Source organism: Solanum dulcamara, chromosome 3, assembly GCF_947179165.1.
Source record: "Solanum dulcamara chromosome 3, daSolDulc1.2, whole genome shotgun sequence".
Classification (NCBI taxonomy): Eukaryota; Viridiplantae; Streptophyta; class Magnoliopsida; order Solanales; family Solanaceae; genus Solanum; species Solanum dulcamara.
The window spans coordinates 16,369,033-16,381,366 of record NC_077239.1 but is presented as its reverse complement, the minus strand read 5'-3'; positions in this window follow the sequence as shown (position 1 = coordinate 16,381,366).

Below are 12,334 nucleotides of genomic sequence, written 5' to 3'. Positions count from 1 at the left end.
ATTTTTTATTTAAGTCTTCATCTATTCTCTACTATGGGTTGAGGTGTTATAGTTTGGAAGTGGTTTGATTCAAGTCCGAGAAATGGGGATATTATTGAAATCCTATTGGTTCCATTCATTTTCTTTCAACTATTCTTACATCTGTCATGCCTATGGGAGTCCATGGAGTTGGTTACTCTTTATTTGTGCACGAGTGTTCCCGTTAGGTTTATGCAACCTCGGCAAATTTAGAGTTGGTTACTCTTTATTTGTGCACGAGGCCGCTCAGAAGTGAAAATCTCCAATTTCGTGAGTTGGAGGGTGTGTGGTCTTTTAGGTGGGCTACGGTTTTTGCCCTCATTAGACCAAGCATGTTTAGACAATTGTATATTTAGTTGTATGATTTTGGAGGATTTTAGGTATCGAGCATGCTAAATTCCTAGATTTCAGGACTTAGTTGCTATTTTCAAGTAATTGTTGGACTGTGTAAGTATGACTCCCATGGTTGTTGGTTGTTTCTGTCCTGCAATGATTGTTTTCCCTGTGGTTGTGTGTTTGGAAGCATGTTTGGCCTTAGACTAGTATTGTCTTGGACTTGTGTGGTTTTGGTACCATTGAGCTTTAAATCTTCTCCGACGTCATTTCAAACGGTTAGCTCCCTGTAGTCTTTTATAGAAGACTTGTATCTGATAGTTTGAGCCTTAGCTAGGCAGTAACTCAGCTTGTGACCTTACCTCCATAATACCCTATTCTCCTATCAGCCTTGTATCATTTGGTTCTTTATTTTTGGAAGTTTCTCAGTGATTCTGGTTATATTTGGTTTGGGCTAGAGCGGTGCATTGATGACACTCAATTGGGGGTACTCCCCGTGATGGATAGTTGGTCAATGATTCTAATTCTGTCTGATTTCTTAGCTACAGACACTCGGTTAAAGTTCGTCATTCAACTTACTTATGTTCGGGTCCTTAGCTATAGATACCCGGTCAAATCTGTGGTCCAGCTTACCCTTGTCCAGGATCTCTAGCTATAGATACCCGATTAAAGTCTGCAGTCTAGCTTACCCATGATCGACCTTTGGCTACAGCTACATAGTTAAAGTCCTTGGTCCAGCCTACTCATGTCGACTCATTAGATACAGTTACTCGATTGCAGTCCGTAGTCCAGCTTGCATGTGGTTAAATTCCTGATTCCCTGATGAATTTTTTATTTAAGTCTTCATCTATTCTCTACTATGGGTTGAGGTGTTATAGTTTGGAAGTGGTTTGATTCAAGTCCGAGAAATGGGGATATTATTGAAATCCTATTGGTTCCATTCATTTTCTTTCAACTATTCTTACATCTGTCATGCCTATGGGAGTCCATGGAGTTGGTTACTCTTTATTTGTGCACGAGTGTTCCCGTTAGGTTTATGCAACCTCGGCAAATTTAGAGTTGGTTACTCTTTATTTGTGCACGAGGCCGCTCAGAAGTGAAAATCTCCAATTTCGTGAGTTGGAGGGTGTGTGGTCTTTTAGGTGGGCTACGGTTTTTTCCCTCATTAGACCAAGCATGTTTAGACAATTGTATATTTAGTTGTATGATTTTGGAGGATTTTAGGTATCGAGCATGCTAAATTCCTAGATTTCAGGACTTAGTTGCTATTTTCAAGTAATTGTTGGACTGTGTAAGTATGACTCCCATGGTTGTTGGTTGTTTCTGTCCTGCAATGATTGTTTCCCTGTGGTTGTGTGTTTGGAAGCATGTTTGGCCTTAGACTAGTATTGTCTTGGACTTGTGTGGTTTTGGTACCATTGAGCTTTAAATCTTCTCCGACGTCATTTCAGACGGTTAGCTCCCTGTAGTCTTTTATAGAAGACTTGTATCTGATAGTTTGAGCCTTAGCTAGGCAGTAACTCAGCTTGTGACCTTACCTCCATAATGCCCTATTCTCCTATCAGCCTTGTATCATTTGGTTCTTTATTTTTGGAAGTTTCTCAGTGATTCTGGTTATATTTGGTTTGGGCTAGAGCGGTGCATTGATGACACTCAATTGGGGGTACTCCCCGTGATGGATAGTTGGTCAATGATTCTAATTCTGTCTGATTTCTTAGCTACAGACACCCGGTTAAAGTTCGTCATTCAACTTACTTATGTTCGGGTCCTTAGCTATAGATACCCGGTCAAATCTGTGGTCCAGCTTACCCTTGTCCAGGATCTCTAGCTATAGATACCCGATTAAAGTCTGCAGTCTAGCTTACCCATGATCGACCTTTGGCTACAGCTACATAGTTAAAGTCCTTGGTCCAGCCTACTCATGTCGACTCATTAGATACAGTTACTCGATTGCAGTCCGTAGTCCAGCTTGCATGTGGTTAAATTCCTGATTCCCTGATGAATTTTTTATTTAAGTCTTCATCTATTCTCTACTATGGGTTGAGGTGTTATAGTTTGGAAGTGGTTTGATTCAAGTCCGAGAAATGGGGATATTATTGAAATCCTATTGGTTCCATTCATTTTCTTTCAACTATTCTTACATCTGTCATGCCTATGGGAGTCCATGGAGTTGGTTACTCTTTATTTGTGCACGAGTGTTCCCGTTAGGTTTATGCAACCTCGGCAAATTTAGAGTTGGTTACTCTTTATTTGTGCACGAGGCCGCTCAGAAGTAAAAATCTCCAATTTCGTGAGTTGGAGGGTGTGTGGTCTTTTAGGTGGGCTACGGTTTTTTCCCTCATTAGACCAAGCATGTTTAGACAATTGTATATTTAGTTGTATGATTTTGGAGGATTTTAGGTATCGAGCATGCTAAATTCCTAGATTTCAGGACTTAGTTGCTATTTTCAAGTAATTGTTGGACTGTGTAAGTATGACTCCCATGGTTGTTGGTTGTTTCTGTCCTGCAATGATTGTTTTCCCTGTGGTTGTGTGTTTGGAAGCATGTTTGGCCTTAGACTAGTATTGTCTTGGACTTGTGTGGTTTTGGTACCATTGAGCTTTAAATCTTCTCCGACGTCATTTCAGACGGTTAGCTCCCTGTAGTCTTTTATAGAAGACTTGTATCTGATAGTTTGAGCCTTAGCTAGGCAGTAACTCAGCTTGTGACCTTACCTCCATAATGCCCTATTCTCCTATCAGCCTTGTATCATTTGGTTCTTTATTTTTGGAAGTTTCTCAATGATTCTGGTTATATTTGGTTTGGGCTAGAGCGGTGCATTGATGACACTCAATTGGGGGTACTCCCCGTGATGGATAGTTGGTCAATGATTCTAATTCTGTCTGATTTCTTAGCTACAGACACCCGGTTAAAGTTCGTCATTCAACTTACTTATGTTCGGGTCCTTAGCTATAGATACCCGGTCAAATCTGTGGTCCAGCTTACCCTTGTCCAGGATCTCTAGCTATAGATACCCGATTAAAGTCTGCAGTCTAGCTTACCCATGATCGACCTTTGGCTACAGCTACATAGTTAAAGTCCTTGGTCCAGCCTACTCATGTCGACTCATTAGATACAGTTACTCGATTGCAGTCCGTAGTCCAGCTTGCATGTGGTTAAATTCCTGATTCCCTGATGAATTTTTTATTTAAGTCTTCATCTATTCTCTACTATGGGTTGAGGTGTTATAGTTTGGAAGTGGTTTGATTCAAGTCCGAGAAATGGGGATATTATTGAAATCCTATTGGTTCCATTCATTTTCTTTCAACTATTCTTACATCTGTCATGCCTATGGGAGTCCGTGGAGTTGGTTACTCGTTATTTGTGCACGAGTGTTCCCGTTAGGTTTATGCAACCTCGGCAAATTTAGAGTTGGTTACTCTTTATTTGTGCACGAGGCCGCTCAGAAGTGAAAATCTCCAATTTCGTGAGTTGGAGGGTGTGTGGTCTTTTAGGTGGGCTACGGTTTTTGCCCTCATTAGACCAAGCATGTTTAGACAATTGTATATTTAGTTGTATGATTTTGGAGGATTTTAGGTATCGAGCATGCTAAATTCCTAGATTTCAGGACTTAGTTGCTATTTTCAAGTAATTGTTGGACAGTGTAAGTATGACTCCCATGGTTGTTGGTTGTTTCTGTCCTGCAATGATTGTTTTCCCTGTGGTTGTGTGTTTGGAAGCATGTTTGGCCTTAGACTAGTATTGTCTTGGACTTGTGTGGTTTTGGTACCATTGAGCTTTAAATCTTCTCCGACGTCATTTCAAACGGTTAGCTCCCTGTAGTCTTTTATAGAAGACTTGTATCTGATAGTTTGAGCCTTAGCTAGGCAGTAACTCAGCTTGTGACCTTACCTCCATAATGCCCTATTCTCCTATCAGCCTTGTATCATTTGGTTCTTTATTTTTGGAAGTTTCTCAGTGATTCTGGTTATATTTGGTTTGGGCTAGAGCGGTGCATTGATGACACTCAATTGGGGGTACTCCCCGTGATGGATAGTTGGTCAATGATTCTAATTCTGTCTGATTTCTTAGCTACAGACACCCGGTTAAAGTTCGTCATTCAACTTACTTATGTTCGGGTCCTTAGCTACAAATACCCGGTCAAATCTGTGGTCCAGCTTACCCTTGTCCAGGATCTCTAGCTATAGATACCCGATTAAAGTCTGCAGTCTAGCTTACCCATGATCGACCTTTGGCTACAGCTACATAGTTAAAGTCCTTGGTCCAGCCTACTCATGTCGACTCATTAGATACAGTTACTCGATTGCAGTCCGTAGTCCAGCTTGCATGTGGTTAAATTCCTGATTCTCTGATGAATTTTTTATTTAAGTCTTCATGTATTCTCTACTATGGGTTGAGGTGTTATAGTTTGGAAGTGGTTTGATTCAAATCCGAGAAATGGGGATATTATTGAAATCCTATTGGTTCCATTCATTTTCTTTCAACTATTCTTACATCTGTCATGCCTATGGGAGTCCGTGGAGTTGGTTACTCTTTATTTGTGCACGAGTGTTCCCGTTAGGTTTATGCAACCTCGGCAAATTTAGAGTTGGTTACTCTTTATTTGTGCACGAGGCCGCTCAGAAGTGAAAATCTCCAATTTCGTGAGTTGGAGGGTGTGTGGTCTTTTAGGTGGGCTACGGTTTTTTCCCTCATTAGACCAAGCATGTTTAGACAATTGTATATTTAGTTGTATGATTTTGGAGGATTTTAGGTATCGAGCATGCTAAATTCCTAGATTTCAGGACTTAGTTGCTATTTTCAAGTAATTGTTGGACTGTGTAAGTATGACTCCCATGGTTGTTGGTTGTTTCTGTCCTGCAATGATTGTTTTCCCTGTGGTTGTGTGTTTGGAAGCATGTTTGGCCTTAGACTAGTATTGTCTTGGACTTGTGTGGTTTTGGTACCATTGAGCTTTAAATCTTCTCCGACGTCATTTCAGACGGTTAGCTCCCTGTAGTCTTTTATAGAAGACTTGTATCTGATAGTTTGAGCCTTAGCTAGGCAGTAACTCAGCTTGTGACCTTACCTCCATAATGCCCTATTTTCCTATCAGCCTTGTATCATTTGGTTCTTTAATTTTGGAAGTTTCTCAGTGATTCTGGTTATATTTGGTTTGGGCTAGAGCGGTGCATTGATGACACTCAATTGGGGGTACTCCCCGTGATGGATAGTTGGTCAATGATTCTAATTCTGTCTGATTTCTTAGCTACAGACACCCGGTTAAAGTTCGTCATTCAACTTACTTATGTTCGGGTCCTTAGCTACAGATACCCGGTCAAATCTGTGGTCCAGCTTACCTTTGTCCAGGATCTCTAGCTATAGATACCCGATTATAGTCTGTAGTCTAGCTTACCCATGATCGACCTTTGGCTACAGCTACATAGTTAAAGTCCTTGGTCCAGCCTACTCATGTCGAGTCATTAGATACAGTTACTCGATTGCAGTCCGTAGTCCAGCTTGCATATGGTTAAATTCCTGATTCCCTGATGAATTTTTTATTTAAGTCTTCATCTATTCTCTACTATGGGTTGAGGTGTTATAGTTTGGAAGTGGTTTGATTCAAGTCCGAAAAATGGGGATATTATTGAAATCCTATTGGTTCCATTCATTTTCTTTCAACTATTCTTACATCTGTCATGCCTATGGGAGTCCGTGGAGTTGGTTACTCTTTATTTGTGCACGAGTATTCCCGTTAGGTTTATGCAACCTCGGCAAATTTAGTTAGACTCTCTCTCTCTTTGCTTGTTAGTACGCTTATGTACATACCTATATTTATTTCTTGCCGTGTCTTTGATTATGCTTTTTTACTCGCATTTCAGGTTACTTTTTCTTATGTTACTCAATTGGCCTATGATGCCTACTAGGTACCTGTTGTTTTGGTACTGATACTACACTCCGCATATTTCTTCGTGATGTAGGTCTAAGTACTAGCTACCGGTGTTGATTCGAGCCACCTGTGGTCGTGATCAAAGGGGATGGTGAGACATTTCATGCTGGATTAACCCGTCTCCCTCTGTATATACATTCTGCCTATCTTTTGCTTTTTAAGACAACTTTATTTCCGTGGTCCACTTTTGGGACTTGTACACTTTTACTAGTAGCTCTGTACATATGACTTCCTTGTTTTTGTAGGGATCTTTTTGGTTTGTATATATATATCTAGTTGCTTCCGCCCGTTCATGTATGCTCTTATTATTGATTTACTATTTTAGATTAGGTTGTTGGTCTTCTACCTTGACATCCTATTACTTGTAGTTACAGGATATGGGTCAGCTTGCCTACTGGTGGGTTATAGTAGGTGCCGTCATGACTTGAGAAATTGGGTCATGACAGAAACCCAAGCTAACCAAGAGATGTTTTCACAACCCAAGCTAGGTCATAGGTGCGACACAGTGATTTGAATCTCGAGTGACTCCAACAAAGACTCTTAGCACATCATTCATGAGCATACATAAGGCAATTAAGACATAATAAGAATCATTATAAAAGTGGAATCAAGTCTAAACATAGATGTCTTGAAATAAGAGGAATCCAATTCAAACTCTAATGGAAAGAAGAAAACATAGACTCCATAACATCTTAATACCTCTACTTAACTAGATGGGGGAATGAGAAAATCTCATGAACAATGAAATATAAATGTCTTGTCCTCTAGTCTTGAGGACTCACCAAAAATGAGAGAAACGTATCAAATTCTAACCATGAGTGGAGTATGCATGAAGATTGTCTGACCCTACATTATGATACAATGTAAGCAAAAGTAAGTGTTAGCACATGGAATGCACTAAGTATGGGAGAAGCATGCATGAATAATGATAATCTGGCGTAGTCAAGATAAACATGTGATGCATGAACAATATCTTAAAATATGAGTAAAAGAACTTTAAAGCATTTGAAGATCATAAACATGTGGTCAATGCATCATACATCATAAGAGCTTGTAGAACATAACATATACATATATGGGATATTAACCATAACTGAATGTAAGACTATGTGAGCTATAACATGAAATCTGATGTAACTCCCACACCGAGAAAAGATAGGTTACTTTCAAAGGTAGATTTTGTATCATAAATATAACATAATCATGAGATATATTTTGCTGCACTAACTAAGCCATAAAGGCAAAAGCAATGGTGACACGTAGTTTAGGAACTAATGTTGCTACTGGGTTCCCCCATGGATCCCCCCATAAAGTTTGCTTGATGCTAAGTTAATACCAATGGAATACATAAACATAGTAATTAGGAAAGGAAAATCAACCAATCCTATATCATGAAAATAACATAAGAATACCTCCTTAAAAACCATGATCATAATTTGAACTTGTGGATATTTACCTTTCTAAGAATCCAAATTATCATAACTTGCATATTGTGAGAAACCTGTCAGAAATCATGGTTTTATACTTGAAAACATACTTGAATCATAATACATACCTTTCATTATCATTCATAAATCATTCGTAACTCTATGATCATAAATTCATAGCTTGAAACATGAAACTCATGGCATAATGCATGGGTGATTGAAAAGCTTATTGAAATGTGAAATTTAGCTCAAATCATGCATGAATAAACTATTTGAATTGAAATAAATCACAACTGAGTTGGCCCTTATACAATTTGATCAAAAATGTAGAATTTGGAGAATTGAAATTAAAAGAAAATAGAGTAGAACTTTGGGACTTCATGGATGGAAAGGATCCATGGATGAATTCCTACATACTTGATGAAGATAAACTTGAAATTATGAAAAAATACTTTGAACCTTGGAACCCTAGCTTGATGAGGAAGAAGAGCCTTTTGGAAGATAATCCTTGATGCCTTAGGGTGATTTTATGAAAATAAGAGGGAATGGTAGGAATTTGAAGAATCTAGGAAATTATAAGCTTTGCACAATACCCGAAATATATCTAGGCGTATTGATAAAATAATGAGGAAAGACAAAAATACCCTTTATTAAAACAATTGAAAATGGCCTACGAAAGGGACCTACGGGTCGTAGGTACAAGTAGTGGAATTAGACCAACACTTTGCCAAAATCCAAACACTCAATACCCACCTTACAACCATGGTCTATGATTTGTCAATCTTTCTATGGGTCATAGTACCCATTTTTCCTGGCAACTCTCTAATCCTGAAAAGGTGAGTTTCTAAACCCCAACCTACGAATCACTCCTACACCTCTTTCAATATACTATGGACCATCCTGTTTGTTCGTACAAAATGTTCCAAAACTCAAAATTCCCCAACTTCTAGGTCCCTTCTATGACCCTTTCCTACGGGTCATCAAACTTCATACGGTCTATAGAACCAGGTCGTAGGTCAAGCTATACTTATCCAAATTTCCACCTTGATCCAAGCCACCTATGATTGTCCTCTTATGTCTCGTAGGACTTCATACGGACCATAGGTAGGCTCATAAGGTCTGCAGCAGACCCTATTTCTGAAAAATTTTACAATATTATCATTTGTTTGACTTTCCAACTTTTGAGGTCTCACAATATCTCTCCCTTGAGAACATTCTTCCTAGAATAGGACTCAATCTAGAATGAATAGAATAGATAAAAAGACATAGCAACCTAATATGAATGAAAAACATATCAATACCAAAGTGTATCTCTCTTTCGGGATGGATAATTGGGAAGTCATTAGGGAAAGCTTTCAGAAACTCATTAACAATCGAAACTGACTCAAGCGTAGGAACTGCGATATTCATATCCCTAACTCGTACTACATGATAAATGCAACCCTTAGAAATCATTTTCCAAGTTTAAACATAGAATTACTACCTTTCTATTCTAGGATTGGCTCATTGAAAAACTAAAGGCTGACCACACGGGTTCTACAACATATGGAAGCATAACATGAATAAAACTAATTAATACAATGTATAACATAAAAATCAGTCATATGAAGATCTACAAGATCAACATGGGTTACTTTATGAAATAATGAAATGGGATAATTTCTATAAGCTCATTTATCCACAACTAAGTCACGAACAGGAGTATAGACCGAAAAAGTCTCTAAAAGATCTCGTGATTAACAAGAAATTTCATAGCAAGATAAGGAGTAATAAAGGATAGAGTAGCTCCCGAATATAACAATGCATAAACATCAAATTCAAAGAGTTTCAATATACCATTCATAACATCAGGTAAATCCTTTAACTCCTGACGAGTCTGAAAGGCATACAATCTATTCTCGCATTGACCACTACCCGAAGTAGTACCAGGCTGAACTAATCGGCATATAGTAGTTTGAGTTTGGGGTCAACCATCTGTACCTCTAGTATCACTCGAAGGAAAATCCTTTGCTTAGTGATCCATATTACCACAAACAAGCAAGCACCCAAACTCGCTAGACATTCTCCAAGATTCTTCTTCCCATACTTCTTGTGTGGGAAATATGTTGACCACTCAGAGCTCCTCCTTGAGGCTTAAGGTTAGACATCTTCTCTTTGTTGAACTAGGGTACCGGAGTATTTGAATATTGTTGGCCAGAGTACTTTAGAAAAAATTCAGGACAACCACCATTATCTGACTTTCCATAAGTGTATCCACCACTATTTGTTCGATCACTCATGGACTCCCTTATAGACCTTTCCTTCCATTTTTCCTCTTTTATTTGTTCGGTATTTGTAATAAACTTAAGGATGTACATCTCTTTAATGATCATGGAAGTCTTACGTTCCTCTACCACAAAGTTAGACACACCTAAAATGAACTTTCTCAAATGAGCCCATAGATCGACACCATAAAAGGAGCATAATATCTACAATTGAGTGAACTTTATGGCATACTCCCTCGCACTCATATTACCTTGTCGCAAATTAATGAACTCTTGTGTTTTGTCTTCCCTTAACTTCAAAGGAAAGAAACAGTTAAGGAAAGCACTCTTGAATTTTTTCCAATCAACGGGACCATCATCTCTACCCCTTTCACCCTACCATTAGTCATACCAAACTTGAGCAACCCTATTGAATTGATACGCCATCAAGTCCACTTTATCCACTAAACTAATACCCATAATATCCACAATCTTAGCAATGCCCTTAATAAATTATTGTGGATCCTCGTCCACCTTAGAACCATGGAAATTAGAAGGGTTTATATTGGTGAAATCACAAACTCAGCTAGTCGTAGTACCTATATTTGGGTTCACGGGACCTACCACTTCCTAATTGGCTTCAGCCGTCATATCTTTAGTAATAACTTGAAAAGAGGCTTGAAACTCCGCTTGAGAAACTTGCTCATTTAAAGGGTTATTTGGAGCTTTAGGAGCTTGTTGCTCCTCATTGACATTCCTTCTTGCCATGATTCTCTTTGGAAGCATGATTCTGTAATCACAAAGAGAAAGTGTTAGAAGGAAAATCCTTAAAGTTCAACTATATTGAACGAAATAGGAGTGATAAAAGAAGTGAAGCTTCCTAAATGCTTTAAAGCCTCATATTAATTGATATGGTGCACTTCACACCGATGAATAAAACATTACTTAATATGGTATTTTAAATCCCCTAGGATACGTTAAACCTTGTGCTCTGATACCATATTTTTCACAACCCAAGCTAGGTCATAGGTGCGACACGGTGATTTGAATCTCGAGTGACTCCAACAAAGACTCTTAGCACATCATTCATAAGCATACATAAGGCAATTAAGACATAATAAGAATCATTATAAAAGTGGAAGCAAGTCTAAAAATAGATGTCTTGAAATAAGAGAAATCAAATTCAAACTCTAAAAGAAAGAAGACAACATAGACTCAATAACATATAACATGCCTCTACTTAGCTAGATAGGGGAATGAGAAAATCTCCTAGTTCACCCAAAATATAGAATTAAGCATTATAAGAACAATGAATGATAAATGTCTTGTCCTCGAATCTTAAGGACTCACCAACAATGATAGAATAATATTAAACTCTAAGTATGAGTAGAGTGTGCATGAAGATTATCCGACCCTATATTATGATATAGTGTAGGCAAAAGTATGTGTTAGTGTATGGAATACACTAAGTATGAGATAAGCATGCATATACAATGATAACTAGACGTAGCCAGGATGAACATTTGATGCAGGCCCAGTATCTTAAAATATGAGTAAAAAAACTTAAAAGCATTTGATGAGCGTAAACATATGGTCAGTACATCTAAAACATCATAAGAGTTTGTAGAACATAACATATACATATATGGGATATTAACCTTAACTGACATGCAAGACCATGCTATCTATAACATGGAGTCTGATATAACTCCCACACTGAGAAGAGAGAGTCTACTTGCCAAGGTAGAATCCGTATCATAAACATATCATAATCATGAGCCAAATGTGCATCCACTAGCTAAGCCATAAAGGCAAAACCTATTATGGCATGTAGTTTAAGAACTAACGGTTGCTACTAGGAGTTCTCATGGATCTCCACCACAAAGTTTGCTTGATGCTAAGTTAATCCCAATGGAATACGTAAACATATTCTCTAGGAAAGGAAAATCAACCAAACCAATATCATGAAAATATAACATAAGAATAGCTCCTTGAAAACTATGATCATAACTTGATCTTGTGGATACTTACCTTTCTAAGCATTCAAAACATCAAAACTTGCATATTGTGAGAAAAACTTTCATAATTCATGCTTTTATACTTGAAAACATACTTGAATCCTAATACATAACTTTCATAATCATTCATAAATCATTAGTAACTCTTTGTTCATAAATTCATAGCTTGAAAGATGAAACTAATGGCATAATGCATGGGTCATTTAAAAGCTTATTGAAAGCATGCCATTTAATACAAATCATGCATGAATAGTCTATTAGAATTGAAATAAATCATAATTAAGTTCTCATATACAATTTGATCAGGAACCTAGAATTAGGAGAATTGAAATTGATAGAAAAGTAGGAGAACTTTGGGACCCTGG